Genomic DNA, 7,201 nt, shown 5'->3' with positions numbered 1-7,201 from the left:
AGGGAGGGAGGAGAGAGGGAGGAGGGAGGGGAGGAGGGAGAAAGAGAGGGAGAAAGAAAGGGAGGGAGGGAGGAGAAGAGGGAGGGAGAGGAAGAGGGAGGAGGGAGCAAGAGAGGGAGGGAGGGGAGGAAGGAGGGAGAGAGAGAGAGAGATCATGGGATCCAAAACCTCAAAGCTCACACTCAGTGACACACCTCCTTCAACAAGGCCAAACCTCCTAAGCCTTCCCAAACAGTCCCACCAAACACATACATATAGGAGCCAATGAGGTTGTTTCCATCCAAACCACCACATCCTCCAGGCTTCTGACACGGCCCTGCATATAATTCTACCCATTCTACCCATTCTATACATGCTACCCACGGTAGAGTTTCTGGCAACATCCATTTCTCTTTTCCACACCAACTTCAGGAAGAGACCTGATCCTACCTTCAAATCACTCTTAGTGGGCTGGAGAGATGGCTCAGCAGTTAAGAGCACTGACTGCTCTTCCAAAGGTCCTGAATTCAATTCCCAGCAATCACATGGTGGCTCACAACCATCTGTAATGGGATCTGATGCCCTCTTCTGGTGTGTCTGAAGACAGTGACAATGTAGTCATATACATAAAATAAATACATCTTTTAAAAAAATCACTCATAGCTAACAACAAAGGACATCTGAGGCTTATTTTCCATTTTTTTCTAAGGCATGACTCAGGGGACAGAGAAATAAGTTGCAGGACATGCCAAAAAACAAGAAAACATGATCATGAGGAAAACTCGCACCAGGAAAAGGCAGGGATATGGGGATTATCAGTCAGCATTAATTTCCCTTTTCATTGCTGTGATAAAATACCCAGCAGAAGGGACTGAAAGAAGGGAAAGTTTCTTTTGAGTCAGTTTAAGCAGTCCGCTATAGCAGTGGGTGTGCACAGCTTTAATCCCAGCACTCAGGAGGCTGAGGTAGGTGGATCTCCGTGAGTTCGAGGACAGCCTGGTCTACCGAGAGAGTTCCAGGGCAGCCAGGGCTATATAATGTAAATAAGTACATACATACATACATACATACATACATACATACATACATAAAGTCCGTCACGGTGGGGAAGACATGGCTGTGCATGGCTCCGGGTGGCCGGGGTGAGGGGGCAGCTGTTATGTGGAGCTGATCAAAGAGCTCAGACCAGAATAAGAGCTGTGGCCCACTCCTCCAGCTAGCTCCGCCTCCTAAGAGTTCCACAACCCTCCAGAATAGAGTTCCAGGTGGGGAGTAAGCATTCAGGCACAGGATCTTATGTACACCCATGTACATTCAAACCTAAATAGACAAGGGCTTAGCCCACGGAAGCGATTAAAAATATGTGAAAAGACCTATCGGGGGACAGTGGGAGAGGACAAATCTTCATGAACAGATAGGAATTTCAACAGGGATAAAAACACCTGCAGAGCCAGAGAGGCTGGGCTGTGGCTGGGGGAGAGTGCTTGCCTACCAAATACTGTAAAGGCCCCAGAGGTCCCTCAGCACTGCAAAAGAGACAGACAGATCCTACATCCCTGTACCCACCCTCCCCTGCAATCCCTGGCAGCCAAGGACAAACCATCCCAAGGACATGATGTCCTGCAGACTCAGAGGCAGAGGCAGAATGTCCCCAAGTCCATTACGGAAGTCCATTACACTGGAACAAAGCCCTGGTTCTGAGCCATGTGCACCTTGCCTGGGCAGGTGACTGAGCATCCCGGCCTGGACTCAGCCTCCCACAGAAGGACCCCTCTACAGAGGTAAAGCCATTTCTCTTTGGGGACTCCTGTTTTTTCCTGGGATGAGGCTTGGATGAAGGTTTTAACCAGGGAGAGAGAAGGGGCCATGGTGAAGAGCTCAATGCTGATGTCCCTGCCATCTAAGAAAGACAGGAAGAAGGGGAGGAAGAGGGAAGGAGAGGTAGTGGGAAGAGCAGGCAGTGGCAATGTGGGCACAGATACCTTACCGAAGCTCTCTGTCATGCAGAGAGGGATGTTTTTTTAATTCAAGCAGACAGATCAAGAACCATTTACCCTGGGCAGCCTTAATTATTCATGCCCTATTTTCTTCAGATTATTTATAAGCACCTTCTATGAAAGGAATGGAAGATGATTTTCCCCTCAGAGTGCTCAGTGTTCACTCAGTTATAACTTGTATGAGGCCCAGTGGCAGCCTGGGTGCTCAGGAGCTGTGCTGGGTGCAGGAAGATCCCACTGGCAATGGCGATGAAGTCCCCGTGGCCTAGAAAACTGTGTTTCAGATGTGACCGGGTCCATTTGATCCTGCAGAGCAGGGCAGTGCTGCTGAGCCTCTCCAGTATGTAAGGGAAAGACCTGGATTGGAAAACACACTGCTCAGGCTTCGGAGATGCTAAGAAGGCCCACCTGCCAGGGCAGAGGAAAGGGTGACAGACAGAAACCCGAATCTGTTGTGGGTCGGCACAAGGTTCAGGCACAAGGGCAGGATCTGCCCTGCTGCCGCCGGCTTGTGTCTTAGTTACTTTTCTTTCTTTTTTTTTTTTTTAAAGATTTATTTATTATTATATGTAGGTACACTGTAGCTGTCTTCAGACACACCAGAAGAGGGAGTCAGATCTCATTATGGATGGTTGTGAGCCACCATGTGGTTGCTGGGATTTGAACTCATGACCTTCTGAAGAGCAGTCAGTGCTCTTAACCACTGAGCCATCTCTCTTAGTTACTTTTCTACTGTGGTGAAAAAGCACCAGGCAACTTATAGAGGCATTTACTTGGGCTTCCTGTGCTAGAAGAAAGAGTGACCACAGGGAAGCAGGGTGGCTGGGGCAGAAGGGAAGGGCTCTCTCTCACCCTAAGCTGTAGGCAGGGAGCAGAGAGTGCATTGGGAATGGCGAGTGTGTCTTTTGAAACCTTGAAGCCCTCGTCTAACAATATACTTCCTCCAGCAAGACCACCAACTGAGGACCAAGACTACTGGGGGACATCTCAGTCAAACCATCACAGAAATGTTCTCCCCATACTCACAGGAAATAGCTTGCTTCCCGGTGTACTGTCCAGTGGTGGAACTCCAACCCTCAGGGCAGACATGACTGGCTCCCAGGGGCCCTGGCCTAAGAAGCCAACAGGTGGATCCGTCGTTTCATGATGTCACCAGGAGGATAAAAACCAGGAGATGGAACCTGGTCGTAGGGAGTTGTGGTAGGTCACTGGGGTTTGAAGAGCAGGCCTTGTCTCTCTCCTGTCCCTTCCTCTGTCTGTCTCCTGGTTACAATGAGGTGAGTAGCTTTCTCTGCCTTCAGCCCTGAGATTCCTGCCTTGCCACTGAACCTCCGAAGAGCAAAGCAGTCAGTGGACTGTGGCTTGACACCTCCAAACTGTGAGCCAAAATACATCTTCCCCCTCGAAGAAGATGGTTTTCTTGGACTCTTTGTCACTGCAAAGAAGCCTAAGTGGCCATGCCCCTGTTGGTGGGACAGAGCTTATCCAAGGCCATGTGGCAGAAAGCAACACTCACCCCGCTTCCACACTGCCCTCTGAGTCACACTGATATAGAAGGGACCTTCCGGCACTACCGAGGGCTGTGTGTCCACTGGCCCAGCTTGAACTCACGCCTCCAGGAATTCTTCTGTATCTAGGAGGGCACCCCTGGGGTCCTTATGTGGACCCAAGTTCAAGGCTACAGAGTTGAATCTCTGTGGGGAAGTGATTTCGAACTTTGTGCCTCAGCCCTACTTGTCTTGCTGCTGTGACAAAAACACACGATGCGATGCAAGAAACCTCAGGAAAGGAAGGTGGATTTCAGTCCACCTTTGAGGGGTGACAGTCTCTCATGGTGGAAGGAGACCGAGGCAGATGGGTACATGGCACTCACAGGCCGGAAGTGAAGGCATGAATGCTGGTCTCTGGAGGGCTCTCCCCTTTCTCTCTCTTTCTTTCTTTCTCTCTCTTTTTCTTTCTTCCTTCCTTCCTTCCTTCCTTCCTTCCTTCCTTTCTTTCTTTCTTTCTTTCTCTCTTTTTCTTTCTTTCTTTCTCCCTTCCTTTCTTTCTTTCTCTCTCTCTCCCTCCCTCCCTCCCTCCCTCCCTCCCTTCCTTCCTTCCTTCCTTCCTTCCTTCCTTCCTTCCTTCCTTCCTTCCTTCCTTTCTTTCTAAATCATTCAAGGGCTCTAGTCTATGGGGTGGCGCTGTCCATATCCAGGAAATGTGCTTATAAACACATTAGACATGTCTCCTAGGTGGTCCCAAATCCAGTTGACAATGAGAACTAACCATCATACCGCTGAGCTAAAACTCATTGTCAGCGTGCAGGCATTCACTCAGAAGGAGGCTCTGGCTATCCCTAAGCCAGGAGGGAGCAGAGGAAGTACAGAGAATTACAGTTCTTTTATCATTGTTGCCAAATACCGGATAGAAGCAACTTAAGGGAGGAATTTTTGTTTTGTTTTGTTTTGTTGTTGTTGTTGTGTTTTGTTTTGTTTTGTTTTTTTCGAGACAGGGTTTCTCTGTGTAGCCCTGGCTGTCCTGGAACTCACTCTGTAGACCAGGCTGGCTTCGAACTCAGAAATCTGCCTGCCTCTGCCTCCCAAGTGCTGGGATTAAAGGTGTGCACCACCACCTCCTGGCTAAGGGAGGATTTTTTTTACGGCTCATAGTTGATGGAGATACCGCCCATCGTGACAGGAAGGCTTGTGTTGTAGCTTCCTCGAATCTCTATAGAACAGGAACTTCAGGAGCCAGCTTGTAACCCTCAAGGCTCACCTTCTCAACATCCAAAAGGCTCCATAACCTCTCAGAACAGCGTCACCTGCTGGAGAGCAAGTGTTCCAACACATGAGCCTGTGAGGGACATTTCACATTCAAACCTTAGCAGGCAGGAAGGAGGGCAGGCTCCTGGCACCGAATCTCCCTGTCTTCTGCTCTAGAGGGACTCCCTGTTTGGACTTTTGGATGTAGAGACAAGAGGATCCTGACAGTTCACTGAGCAGCCAGCCTAATCAAAATGGCAAGCCTCTGGTGTAGTGAGAGACCTATCACAAGGCAATAAGAGATGCTCGATCTCCTACTTTGTCCTCTCTCACATGCATGCATGCAACACACAAATGTATACATACAGTCTTGCATGCACACACACATCCTATGTACATGCCCATGTACACACCCTACATGCAGGCATGCATACACACATACACACATACATGCACACATTCTAATTTTATATTTTATTATATATTATGCTTTTATTATTTTAATGTATATCATATAATATTTTTATATTTTATATTTTAACTGGGATTCACTGTCACTATTTGTTGTTCCCATGCCTACTGTTCAAATGTTTGGCTTTTTTTAAAAAAAGATTTATTTATTTATTATATGTAAGTCACTGTAGTTGTCTTCAGATACTCCAGAAGAGGGAGTCAGATCTCATTATGGATGGTTGTGAGCCACCATGTGGTTGCTAGGGTTTGAACTCAGGACCTTTGGAAGAGCAGTCAGTGCTCTTACCTGCTGAGCCATCTCTCTAGCCTCTGTTCAAATGTTTCATAGTGTGCAGGTACTGCATGAGTTGTCATCGATGTGAGTCTCACTTTAGTCTTTCATGGATAGTATCTCACTTGTATACATATAGCCAGGCTGGTCTCTGGTTCTCCAGCCTCCATTTGCAGAGTGCAAGGATCACACATAGTCTGTGCCTCTATTTCTGGTCTTAGTGTTAGGATAAGGTGGAGAAAAGGTACTGTTGGCTGGTTCGGAGTCAAGGTGCACTTTAAGAGATCACATCATGCAACAGATCTAATGCAAGATGTTTAATGGAAATGGAAAAAGAGGGAGAGCAAAAGGCTTTCTGAGTGGTAACATGAGAGAGACAGACAGACAGACCAGGAGACAGAGAGATCAGATGGAGTGCCCCTCCCCGCAGTAGAAATGCTCTGCACCTGGCAGCAGTGGGTGATGACATAAGCTGAGTAGCTGCAAGTCGGACTGGCAGAGTGTGTGTGCCTGCTTTACAATACTTTTTAGGTCTTCGGGCTGTGGCCCTTGGCAGCAGGAAATCTGGTATGGAGGTGGCATAGAGAGAGGTTTTGCAGCCCTGCCTGACCAGTGATCCTCTGCACCAGGACTCTCCAAGGGCTCCTAGCAACGGATATTGGGTGACTGCCACTCTGTATTGATGTGGTGCCAGCCAGCATCCTTCCCACGGGCACTCAGGGGCTACACAGGCACCTCCTGTCTGCGCTCTGACCAGCAGAGCATCTGGAAAGTATTTCCACTTGAACTCAGGAAATGCACCTCAATCCTACACTGGTCCCCAGTGGGCTTCTGGGACAGTGCAAGGGTGGGAGGGGGCAGGGGAATGAAATGAGGATGGGGATGAGATCCCTCCCTCCCCCCTCCTTCCAAGAGGCCAGAGGAGAGAGAAGCATAGACGGACAAGCCACTGGCTGAGGGGTCCTTCTGAGCACAAGACACCAATCCTGGATCAGGGTTGGGGGCTGCGGTGCACGTCATACCGTGTAGCCCATGGTGGCCTCAAACTCCTGATATTTCTTGCCTCAGTCTCTCAAATCACCATCCTCCCTAGAGTCTGATGCCCGTGCCCCAGTATCAGGGCTAGGCAACATCACTGGATATGAATGGGGATATTTCTCTGTTGTGTAATTTTTTTTCTGGCATTTTCTATATTGAATAAGGCTAGAACTGTAGCTAGAAATTGGTATTTTAAAACAAGTAGAGAGATGGAGAGGTGGCTCCGTGGTTAACATCACCGGCTGCTCTTCCAGAGACTTGGGTCCAATTTCCCTCCTCAGCACCCACAGGGCAGTCTGTAACTCCAGTCCTAGGGGATCCCACCCCCTCTTCTGGCTTCCTCAGGCATCAGGCACACATCTGGCTTACAGATACACATGTAGGCAAAACATCTGCACATATTTGATAAATAAACTGATTTTTTTTGAGTGGAGAGGTGGCTCAGTCAGCAAGCACAGGGCCCTGGGCTGGGATCCTCAGAAGCAGGTGAAGCCAGGCATGGAGGGACAATCTCAGCGACAAAGCGGGCAGACCCACGGGGCTCACTGGTCGGCGGAACATTTGCTTGGAAGCTCCACACCAATGAGAGCCCCCATCTCAAGTAAGTAAACAAAACAACTAAGGTTGTCCTCTGGCCTACACACACACAAACACACACACACACACACACACACACACACACAAACACACACACACAC

Source organism: Mastomys coucha, unplaced genomic scaffold, assembly GCF_008632895.1.
Source record: "Mastomys coucha isolate ucsf_1 unplaced genomic scaffold, UCSF_Mcou_1 pScaffold5, whole genome shotgun sequence".
NCBI classification, from domain to species: Eukaryota; Metazoa; Chordata; class Mammalia; order Rodentia; family Muridae; genus Mastomys; species Mastomys coucha.
Note: the sequence above shows the minus strand (reverse complement) of the source record.